The sequence below is a fragment of the Bos indicus x Bos taurus genome, chromosome 18 (genome assembly GCF_003369695.1).
Source record: "Bos indicus x Bos taurus breed Angus x Brahman F1 hybrid chromosome 18, Bos_hybrid_MaternalHap_v2.0, whole genome shotgun sequence".
NCBI classification, from domain to species: Eukaryota; Metazoa; Chordata; class Mammalia; order Artiodactyla; family Bovidae; genus Bos; species Bos indicus x Bos taurus.
In genome coordinates, this window is record NC_040093.1 from 53,071,597 (window position 1) to 53,083,369 (window position 11,773).

General features: G+C 49.2%; 1 long non-coding RNA gene across 1 annotated transcript; it reads left to right on the forward strand.

The window, feature by feature from the left end:
* Positions 1-3,953: 3,953 nt before the first annotated feature.
* On the forward strand, positions 3,954-11,563 carry LOC113875446. Its single transcript, XR_003506244.1, has 3 exons — positions 3,954-4,140; positions 9,168-9,315; positions 10,396-11,563. It is a non-coding gene; the product is annotated as an uncharacterized LOC113875446 (long non-coding RNA).
* Positions 11,564-11,773: the final 210 nt, after the last annotated feature.

The following is an 11,773-nucleotide window of genomic DNA, read 5'->3' on the forward strand; positions in this document are numbered from 1 at the left end:
TGGGACACGTAGAATGGTGGTAGTGTGTGCATGTGTGTTATTAAGACAAGAGGAAGAGCCGTGGGGAGGCGGGGGTTGGCCCGCTGAGTAGGACTAGGAGATGGGGTTTTGGGCAGGGGCTTGTTGATTCTGGCCAATGGACACATTGCCTGTTTGCAAGGCCGGCTTGGAGCCTAATGGGGAATCAGGAAGAGGTGGCTTTTCCCCTTCTGCCCTGTCCTGCTGAAGCATCTCCTGCTGAAACACATCCTCCCTCTGCAGGGGCGCCTGGAGAACACAGGCCAGCTGCAGCCGGGGCTCCAGGACACAGGGTAGTAAAGCCGCCTTGCTTCCTGGGAGTAAGCAGCGGCTTGGCCAGGCCCCTGAATAGAGCAGGCTCTCAGGTCCACTGAGATGGTCCGAGCGGCCCCAGAAGCACCAGAAGCCTGGGCTTACGCTGGCCTCTGTCCGAGAAGGAACCCTCACCCTCCCATGTCCAAGTTGAGGGTCCCTGGAGGCATTAGTGGATACATAGACCCTGTCACATCTGCCTGCACGAGACCTTCTGCAGTTTGTTGCGGGAACTCTCCCCTGAGAGGCCGTAGCCCTGCCCTTGGGTGCGTCGGCATTCCTGAGACCTCAGCCAATGTCCCTTTCTTTCTCTGAAACCCTTGTTTGCCCCCAAAGACATTTCATTGCCATTTTCTCCCTCTTTCCCTCCCAGGCTTTGTCATTAAATGTGATGAAAAACTCCTGGCTTCTCGGTTCTCAGGACCGTGGAGACAACGCATCCCTGGGTGTCCTAGGCGCCGTGGCTAGTGGATTGCCAGTTGGCTGGGATCTGATGTTAGGAATGTGGGGTCTTTGGGGGAACTGCCCTCAGCTGCCAAAATGGTTCTAAATACATGAAAAGTAGGTTAACTTGCTATACTCCTTGCGTTTATTCTTCCAGCTGAAATTTTCTTGATTTTTTTTTTCCCTTTCATTTTATTAGGTTAATAAAACTTGGTTTTCGAGCGTTTCCCTGCCCCAGGAGGGCAGTGGGCCCCATGTCCAATTCATCAAGTGCCTAATGAGTGGCCTCGGAGGTCCCGGCCCATCCATTCCAGGAGCTCTCTCTGCCTCGTAAAGGTGAGGCCTACGGGCTGCTCTGTATATTTTGTCTGTTGGTTTCCCAAATTCTCCTACCAGCTCAACTGTCACTTTTCAGGATTTATACGAGGCCGACGGCACCGCGGGGCAGCACCCCTCCCCAGCAGAACAGCCCTCCTCTGCCCGCTCTTCACACACACCACACACCCCACGCCATAAAACAACGCTTCTGCAATAAAGTGAAATAGAAATGTGTCGATGCTAGCATTTTAGCACATTCCAGCCAGAGGGCTGTGGGAAATGCCTTCCTCTACATGAAGGAGGGAAGTTCTGTGAAAGCCGGGGATAAAACAGCGTGAGAAAAGGCCTTTGGTGAGAAGAAATAGTCTGGTGTTTAAAATAAATAAATTAAAAATAAAACATGGGCCTGTGTGTGAGTGTGTGCATGCACTGACTAAATTCTTTATACACATACATTTATGTGGCCCTGGTTTGTGTTTTGGTGTTTTAGAGTAAGAACAGTGAGGGGGAAAAGTGGATGTTGCTTGCCCCCTGGGCCCAGTGTGTGGCTCTGTCTCCTTCTAGAACATTCTTGCCTTTCCTTCCCCTGCAGCTCATTTCCCTTTGCCAAGTTGTCGGGACCCTGCGAGCTCCAGGCTTGGGTGACGTCTGCCCCCAACACGGAGGGGAAGCTAGAATCTGGGCACCAGGAACTCGAGGTACACGTATCACTCAGGGCCCGGGAACCTGAGAGACCTGGCAAAGGTTGAGAGAGTGGGGCGGTGGCTGGGTTGCAGGGTCCCCGGGGCCAGAGGACCCCCAAATTTCCACATAGCAGTCTGGCTGGGTCTGGGTTCCTCCTCTCTGGACGGAGCCTCCAGATATCACCCGGCCTCTAACTAAACACTCCAGCAGGGCGTGCACGGTTGCTAAGAAGTGACTCCGCATGACCTGTGGCTTTTTCTTCCCTTCCTGCCTTCCCGTGGCTTCCTGAGCATGGAGGAAGGAGTGTGGAGGGGAGCTCAGCTTGTTCTGCTGGTGGTGGGAGGGAGCTAGAGAGCGGCCTCACCGGGCTCCGGCATTCTATCACCACCGCCCAAAGCCAGGGCGCAGGCCTGTCCACAGAGCTGGCTGGGGTGGGGGACTCCTTTCAGTGCCTGGGATGTGCAGAGGTGATGCTCCCAGGCTGTGGGGCGGAGGCGAGGACGATGGTCCCTCGTCTGCAGGCTCTTTCCATGGAGGAGGAGGATTCGGGAAGGTCTCTGAGGCCGGGCCGGGGTGGGGGGTGGGCATCCATAGCTGGATCACCCACGGGTGAGTGGCACCGGCCAGCACCCCCCTCCCTCCACGTGGGGGAGACACAGTGCAGATCAGATGGCTCTCAGCAGGGACCTCAGTCACCCGGCCCTGCACACCCGCATATTCCCCATGGGCTGAAGAATCTCACGTGGCTTAGGGGACCCACAGGGGAGGGAGGCTGTGAGCAGCCCGTTCTAATGGGCCTTGGGGTCCAGTTCATGCCCCGTGAAGACCCTCAGCTCAGGACTGGCCTTTCTCAGTTGGCCCCCGACCCACCCCGAGGCTGCTTGAACACCGCTCTGAAGCAGGATTTCCCATGAGGAGCTGGCCTTCTCCCCCGCACGCCCTTCTTACCGGGCGCTCATTGTGCATTAGATTATCTTCTGAAAATATACTTTGAAGGGTTTTTGTTTTGTTTTGTTTTTCCTACTTGACACTCTTGAATCAAGTAGGCCATTTATCTTTTAGGCAGAAGAATTTCAACAGTTACACTGCATACTTGCTGGAGGGTCACAGTCTCAAAGCATAGAAGTAGTTTAAAAATTTTTTTCATCATGGGTTTATTCTTGTCTTGGCTCCCCCCTGTACTTTGCAGCTTTCCTACCCTCTAACTAATCCTCCCAACTGCTGCCCACCCCCACCCCCCTCATGGATCCAACCCACCTCAAGCTAAACTGAAAGGAGCATTCATGCCCAGGCCATCTGTTTGTTTAAACTCACCCTGTGTTAGTCCGTGTTAAATGCAACAGAATGGAGAAAAATGTAATTCTCTGTCGGCTTTTGATCAAAGAGAGTTTTTTTTTTAAATTCAAGATGGATTTCTGAAGGACAATGTTATACACAGTCTGTGTGTTTCTGAGTTTTAGTGTTTAGTTGATTTCGGGGAAAATTTTTTTTCCCTTTTGATCCCAGGGAGAAAACACACACAAACACATCTCAGAGCCACAAACATTGCAAGTCGGGCCCTTTTCTGTGTCTCAGCTGAAGAGTGGAAAGGGACTGCCTTTAACTTATCAACACAGCAAGAGAATTTGAAATGCGGCGCGGCTGCTCCATGCAAACCCTTTCCAGCTTCTGTGGGAACTCAGGCAAGGTCACTCTTGTATGGGCAAATTTAGGGCCCAGCACACTCCACACCCCTCACCCCCCACCAGCTCAGAAACACGCAGGTCCACGCTCACGCCACCCTCTGATTTCTGATTTTCACCACCAGTCATTAGAAGTACATTTCTCCCCTCACTCCCTCAGCTTCGGAGCAAATGCAAATAAAAAGTGCTTAAAATGGTTAACATTTCCTGTCACCGAAGGCTTTCGTTAGGGGTGGGGGTCGCTGAGTTTTAAAGTGTATTTTCATAGGAAAACTCATTTCAGGTCTGCGGCAGGAACTCGGGCCGTTTCGCACGGCGAATTTCAGGGTTTGCGATAAGCCTGTGTCCTTTACAGGCGGTCGAATAATGCTTTATATTACGCGGGTCAGGAGAGCAGTATCCAGGTTCACACTGAGATTAACCTGGGGCCCAGCTCAGGTCACAGGAGAAAAAATTTAAATATGTCCTTTTCCCCCACCTTCCCCTCAACTGCTCACTTTCTTTTCCTTTATTGGAGAAAAAACCCAAATTTGGTACTTTAATTTGTTGTGTTTCTTCTATTGATTGTTTAGCTAGTGATTTTGCCAACTTCCTGGATGTTCACTCGAGTTCTGCACAAAGAGCCACATTTCCTTCTGGAACCAGCACCGGGACCCAGACAGAGGAGCGGACACTGGAAACTGTGAGTATTCCAGTCTGTCCTGCGGCTCTGGCCCTGGTCGTCCCCTCCCGTCAGGCCTCCCCTTTCTTTCTCTAGCGGTTAACTTTCTACGGGGCTCCCCGTCTGAACCCGCTCTGTCGGCCCTCAGCACCATTCTCAACTTTTAGGAAAAGAGACTCTACAATTTCTACACAAACATCGGATAGGAAGGGGAGGGGGAGCGTGCTTACCGATGGCAGTGACTTCAATTTTCATTTTGAGGCTCCGAAAGATGGAGAAAGTAAACAGAAGCAGGCTGGTTTATTTCAGGGGCTAACAGGGAGTCCCTGCTGAATTTACCTAATAAAACGAATTTTTTAAATTTTCATTTTCTCATTTCATTCCAGCAGAAAATGAGTTCGCTTTTATAATATCCAGATCTTTCAAACTCTATTGAGTGAGAAATTAAGTTACAAATGTAAATACCTTGGTGTGTATATATATATGAAATGAATATATATATATATACATATATATGAAATGAAGTAATTTGTGACTGTAATGCAATAGCAAGCCTGACTTTAAGGCTCCTAGGACACTTAAAAAAATTTTTATGATGCATAATAAAGGAAAATAAAATTCAGTAAAAATGTTTTTCTTTTAAAATGGATGAATTTTGATACTTAACAAATTTAATTGTAATTTTCATTTAACAAAAGTTCTTTTAAAAAATTTATTTTTCTGAACATCTTGTCAAATGTTGGGAGGATTGTAAAGAAAACATATGTTAATATTCTAGGTCACAACTGACTTCTTCCCTTTCCATAAAACTATTCCAAGGAGTATGGGAAATTGTAAAACAATGTCGTTTTCTCATGAAAAGAATACCCTGACTTTAATTACCAAGAGAAAGCAATTAATGCTCAAATTTCAAGGCCAATCCAGTGATCAGTTAGGAGCAGGAAGAAGGGGGGAAGCAAGACTGTTACTTGCATAAGGAAATCCAGAAATCGACATCATGCAGATGTATAATCAGAATGTGATTGTATTTATAAGGAAAAGTTATATAAACTTCAAAAATGGTAGTTGTTTTGCTTAAGTGCCTGAAAAAAGAGTTTAGAATAATATTTGGGTTATCCCAGTTTTTGTGCTCTTGTGTTCCCAAAGCCTTGTTAGATTGAAGAACTCCAAAGGAATAGTGTGTGTGTGTGTGTGTGTAAGCGCACGCGTGCACATGCATGCTCACCTCCCCCCACAGTTCAGCCCTGAGAAAGTGTGGAGAGAAAAAGGTGGGGGCTGACTGGTGACCAAACAAACAAACAAACAAAAAAAACCCTTTCGTTCTAGAAATTCATAACTCTTAGAAATTAAAAATGGCAGTTGTCTTTCTTTTTTCACCTTCTCTGGGGGTTGTTGCCTGGGAAGGGGGGATTGAGGAGAACCAGTTTTCAAAACTGCTACAGACCAGTTTGTGCAAAATGGATATTGCCACTTTCCTGCACTTTTGATTATTTTGTTCTTGCTGTCCTGTCTCCGAAGTGGTGGCCTTGTACATGTTAAATACATTTTGTAAGTGGTCTAATGTGAATTGCCGAAACAGAAACCTTCCCCCTCTTAGGGAGGTTCCTTTAGTGTCCAGCAGATGGCGATGTTACTTCTAGAGTGACCCATGGGGTGGGGGTGGGGAAGATAGAGACTAAAATTCAGTCCCAGTTGTGTCAGGAACCCCTTCCCCTCTCCGGAGCCCATCCAGTGATCTCTAAAAGCAAGAAGAACAATTTTGTTGTGGCCTGGCCTGAAATGTGCCAAACCATCCGAGAGTATTAAAGTGTTAAGGCAACTGTTAATTACCAAGTGTCTTACCTTCCCGAAATGGTGTGAGGCAGCACCCAGCTAAAGCACAAACACCTTCTGGAAATGTTCAGAATGAAAATGGAAGATGGTTAGCAGCTATTTCAATATTTTATCTGTTGCCCATCTATGTTTTGTCAAGTAGAAGATCTCCTCATGGTTCTTCTGTAATGTTCATGAAGAATGCACTTGTTACAGTATTGCATAGAATCTTATTTGTGTACAAATGACCAGTTAAAATCGGGCATGTACAGATAGTGATACCAGAGTCTCACCTCGAGAAAGTCTTTTCCTTTTGAAAGTGATGAATGCACATGGGACTCCCACCCTGGACATTGTATTTTATTATATCAGCACCTGCTAAATGGTATCACCAGCTTCTTAAAGCTTTTAAACCTCCATCTCCCATGAATGAAACTCTTCTCCCACTGGAAAAGTTTCTACTTTATTCCAAAAACAAGCAAACATTTTTCTCTCCCCACTTCTTTGCTAGAGAGAATCTCAATAACGATGAACATGTCCTTTAACATATTTAACGTTAAAATGACTTTTAAATATTTTTTGGAAATTTCAGTGTTTTGGTTCTTCATGGGACAACATGATTCCTTAATTTGATTTATATAATAATTTGCCATATCTTATTTTAATTTAAAAAGAAATAGGGTGCATGTTGATAATTATTTTAAACAAATTGGAATTCAACAATAGCAACAAAAAGATTTATTTATTTTCCTAAAAATGATGTTATCATTTGTCCTTGGCGGGGAGACAGGCAGGAATTCATTTTACTCCAAGTGTGAAATGCTATTTAAAGACATAGGAATATGTAGATGCAGCAGAGTACAATGACTTCATCCTACTGGTAGCAATTAATCATGTGTTGCTCTTTAAGAATTTAATTGAATGATATGCCAGCTTTTATTCCTGTATGTATTTACAAACTGAGCAAGATACCGACTATTCATGACTTCAATCTATGTATTAATAAAATGATTGTGCAAAAAACCAGCTGTTTAAATAAACTCTGTTCCGCTTTAAAGATGTTGCCCTTTGGGGAGAAAGTCATTTAAGTATTGAGTGGCAGTGGCCAGTGAACAATATAGTTAAAATGAAAATAAATCTTCATGAAACTTAGTTCTAATTTTCTTGAGCAAGATACTAAACCATAAAAAATAAACATTGTTTATGGAGCCAGGTTTGTATCAAGTGAACCTCTGTAAAATGATACGAGAAAATATGGGCTTGTCTGTCTCAAGAACTTTGGTTAGCTAGCAGAACAGAGAGAGCTATTTGATACGTAGAAACCGAAGAAAGTAAAATTAGTGATTCTGGAGAGAAGTCCATTCAGATTTGTGCAGGCCCAGGGAGGTGACTGTATTAGAATTCACACACACAAAGCTGTGTCACTTGGCACCTTGGCTTAAGGGATAATTTAATTACACCACCTATTAACGCTGACTTACGTTTCTGCTCCGGCCAACCTTCTTACGATCTTGTTTATTTCCAGAAATCACGTTTGTGACAGCTCTAATAGGTCATTCAACAGCGAACATTTTCTCATTTAGTTGAAAATATTTCAGGTTTCAGACACCCAACAAGAAAAAGCACTTTCAGACTTCATGAAAATGACTAAACTTGTTCGGGGCAAGACTTTCAGAAAATGAATTCAGCAAACCTATGTGATCAACTTCAGCCTAAAATATTATGTTTCAGTTTGCCAGCCAGGCTGATGGGGCCTCAGCTGATGCAAAGATTATTGCCTCTTCTGGGCTTTCTTTTTTGTTTTTTTTCTGGTAGACGGGCAGAAAGTGGCCCTGGTACCATCTTTGCATGTGGGTTTACAGAAAGAGCACGGGAAGCCTGGTTGCCGGCAAGCATGTTGGGCTACACATCCCTGACTTGGAGTGATGGTGCACTGTTGCAGATTCTGAGTCCTGTATTTGTAAACTTTCCACTTTTTGTTTTTTGAGAAATTCACGTTTGATCTCTGCCAGCAAACAGCCAGGGGCTGGGGGGCGGGGGTGAGATGTACTTCCCTCTTAACAGCTGAAGGCAATCAAAATGCTTATTTTGTGTTTTAGTTAAAAGGTAAAGGAGAAGAGAAAAAGACACCCAAATAAAGCAGGAGACACAGTTGGCATGGAGTCATCAACCCTAAACTGGCAGTGCCAGGAATAAGCCGACAGGACACAATGCATTTTATCCCCCCCTCCCACCCCCTGCCCTGAAATTTTCTTGGAGGGAGCCGGGGCATCATGGGGATTCCATTTAAGGGTCAGCTAACGTGTTTAAGCTGCGTGTCAAGAGAAAGACGGCTGAAATCCTTTGTGCAAACAAGCGCCAGAAACTCAAATCCCTGCCTGTCTTCTCAGAAACAAACTTGCCCAGCGTCTTCTGTGTGGTTTGGAGAAATGATGTTGGAGGCCACTCTTCAGTGGCCTCGCATCGCCGCCTCTGCACGGAGGTGTCCAGGCAGGAGTGACGGGAGGCCCCAGACATTCCAGGCTGCTCTCCCCAGGTCTGTTCCCAGCCCGCGGTGGAGGCTGGCTTGGTGAGGAGACGGGACACGCTCTCGTCTGGGGTAGCTGAGACCAGTCCACAAGCGGGAGGCCTCCTGGGCACCCAGTCCCACGGGGCTGGGCAACTTCTCGGATAGTGCGGTTGGTGCTGCTGTTCATTTCATCACACATAGGTTCTTGGAGTTCTAACCTTGCACACGCAGTCAGATGACAGATTCCCAGTTTTGATGATTTGCGAGTTGTGTTTCTCCACCGGAATCTAAACGGCATGATCGTTGCGTATCTATCCAGAGTTTGAACATGCCGGGGTCACACAGGATAACTGGATGGTGCCTCACAACGTGATGATGCGATTGGGAATGTCCTTGTCCCTTCTTGACAGTCGAGGAAACTGAGTGGGGTTCCCAGGAGGCCCAGTGTGTGTGCAGGGCTGGCAGAAGTAAGGTCTGAATCCAGGCGGGGGGATCACAGTCCCCGCCTTCCAAAGCAGGACCCCAGGGGCCCTGCCAGTTCAGTACTATAGAGTGATGGCAGCTGAGTCTGAGAGGCAGGGCTGGGGCCTGAGCAGAGCGTTCAGGCAGGTTTGGGTTCCCGCAGGGCTCTGCTCTCCTTCCCTGGGGACTCTTGGTGAGGTGTTTAAGTTTCCAGAGTCTAGGTTTCCTCCTACATAAAATGGAGCTGGTGATCTTTCTTTTTCAGGTCCTGAGGATCCGAGACTGTGAATAAGAAGGCTGGACCCCTAGCATGTGTGAGATGGAGGACTGGGTCACGGCCGTCTGTGGGCTGGTTCCCGGAGCCCAGGAGCACACCGGCAGAGAGAGGGGCCGCCTGGAAACGGGTGACTCCGGTGAGTCTCTCAAATTGCTGGCGCTGATTTTCCCTCCGGCTGCCATTCCTGCCTCAGAGGCTGGAAGAAGGGAAAGCCCAGCCGCAGTAGGCACTGACTGAGTGTCCTCTGGGCATCTCCCTGTAGGCGTTTGCTCCTCGCGGGTGCTGCCTTGGGAACAGCCTGGGCCTCCCCAGGAGCCTGCTTTGGGCGTGCAGAGTCTCCCCCACCCAGCCCTCCTGGGTCCGAACCAGGGCTCTGCTTGTGTGCGCTGGCTTGGGACCAGGGAGACTGAGGCAACTTGTTCCCAGGAGGCTCCCTCTGTGCCCTCAGCCCTTCCTGGCTGGCTCTGTGCGCGGGCTGAGGGCTACATTATTCCCCTGGCTGCCTGCTGGGTCCCCAGGCTCCCTGCTGGGTCTGGCTGGTGAGAGGTGCTGGTGAGAGCTGGGAGGGAGGGTTGCAGAAGGGAGAAGCCGGGTGCCCCCCTTCCTCCTCGCCCCCTCCCCGCCCCCCACCACCCCCTGCCCGGGCTCCCATCTCAGCAGTGTGCTGCTGCAGAGGCAGGCTCTTGCCAGCTGGGGCCCCTCTCTGTCCTTCCAGCCCCAGGGTGCCAGCAGCTTCCTGCCCATGTGATGCATATCTCCCAGCTCCCCTGGTTGGCTTCTCCGTTTTCCATCATCAGAGCAACCAGTTCCACATATTGAATTCTCTGTTTTAAATACTCAGCGAAGTTTCTGTTTTTCTTGGTTGGACCTAGTGATCCACCCAGGCTCACACCTCAAGGGGAAGGGGTCTTGGAGTCAGAGGGCTTGGACAAAGGCTCCAGCTCCCCCACTGCCTCCTGCTGGACCCTGGACAAGTCACTCCTTGTTTGCCTGGGGGAGGACCCAGGCTCAGAGAGACCCCTGTCTCCCCCTACCCCTAGTGCCTCCTCTGGCCCTGCTCTGGGCTTTTCTTACCTGTGCAGGTGGAATGCATGCATAAGTGGCCTCAGGGCTTCAGCCTTTGCTGAGGGCTTTGTAGCTCCTTCTATTAAGTGGTGGGTAGATTTCCCTGTCCCTGGAAGCTGGGTTTCACTCTGTGACTTGCTCTGGCCAATAGGGTGCTGGCAGACGTCACTCAGGCAGAAGCTTGGAGGCACACTTACCTGCCTCCACTAGTCCTTGGGCACCTCTGCCATCTGTGTGAGCAGGGCCTGAGCTCCTGGACTGAGGATGGAGAGGAGATGCTCATTCACCCCAGCAGAACTTCAGACGAGTAAGTAGCCCAGCCAGCGTCAGCAGGGACGCCTAGCTGACCACTTCAGCCGCGGGGTGGAAATGCCCCAGGTTGTGTGCCTTTGTTACACAGCAGGATGTGCTGACTGATCCATGTCACCGGACACTGAGCAGCTCTCTTCACTTTGCCCAAGGGCAGGGGTTGTGGTGTAAATGGGCCTTGGGAATGATGTTTGTGGAGCCAGGAGCCTAGACTGAGATTCTAGCTCTGCTCCTTCTTGTCAGGTGTCCTGTGAAAGTCAGTTTGATTCTCTGGGCCTCAGGTTTGTCTTCTAAAGATGGGGATAATTGTAAGGCCTGCCTCCTGGGGGTTGGAGGGACTGAGATGGTGGATGCAAAGTGCCTGGAACATAGTTGGTGCTGGACAAACATTGTCATTATTATAAACAGAGTTAATGATAATCTCATGCTATAAAAACCAACCACCACTACTGTCTAGCCTCAGTCCTCCTCGCTGTGCTCCCTGACACACCCACAGCTTTCATTCCTCCAAGGCCTCAGTGCCTTTGCACCAGCTCTTCCCTTTCCTCCAGTGTGGTTCCCTGTCCTCCAACGAGGGGCTCACCTCCTTGCCTCAGGGCTTATGTGCAGGGGATTCTGGGTATTTCGCTTCTCCTTCCTGTCCTTTTGGGCTGTTCCAGGTGACCTGGGGTGAGCATCTCTCCCAGCACGACACCTGGGCCCACGTGATGAGATGCTCCTCAGCCTTTCCTCAAGCTCGGGAGGTGTGAGGGTGTGGCGTGTGGGAGAGAAAACACAGACCTGGTAAGACGAGGCTTTGCTGTACCCTCGGCCCTCCACCGCAGCCACTGTGAAATGACTGTGTCCCCCCTCTTGGTCAGCAGGCAGTCGTTCCAGGGGAGGAAGTGTCTGTGGAGCCCGACTCTGCCCAGCACTTGGGTGGTTCTGGGTTTACAGCTGTGAACAACAGACAAGGTGGTTTCTGTCTTGGCCCTCAGTCCATGGGGAGGCCAGACATGTGCTGGACAGCTGCGGGCTTTGGGGGAGCATTGGATGGGGCACTGATGTGTAGGTAAGGGGTTTGGGGGAAGCCCTAAGATGAGCTTCTGAGTGGAGATGTGAGGGGCTCAGCCTGTGGTGGGGACGGAGCAGCGGCATCCCCAGCACTGGCCTGGGCAAAGGGAGCATGAGGACGGAACGGGAAACAGGGAGGGTGGACGAGGGGGCACGTGATCAGAGAC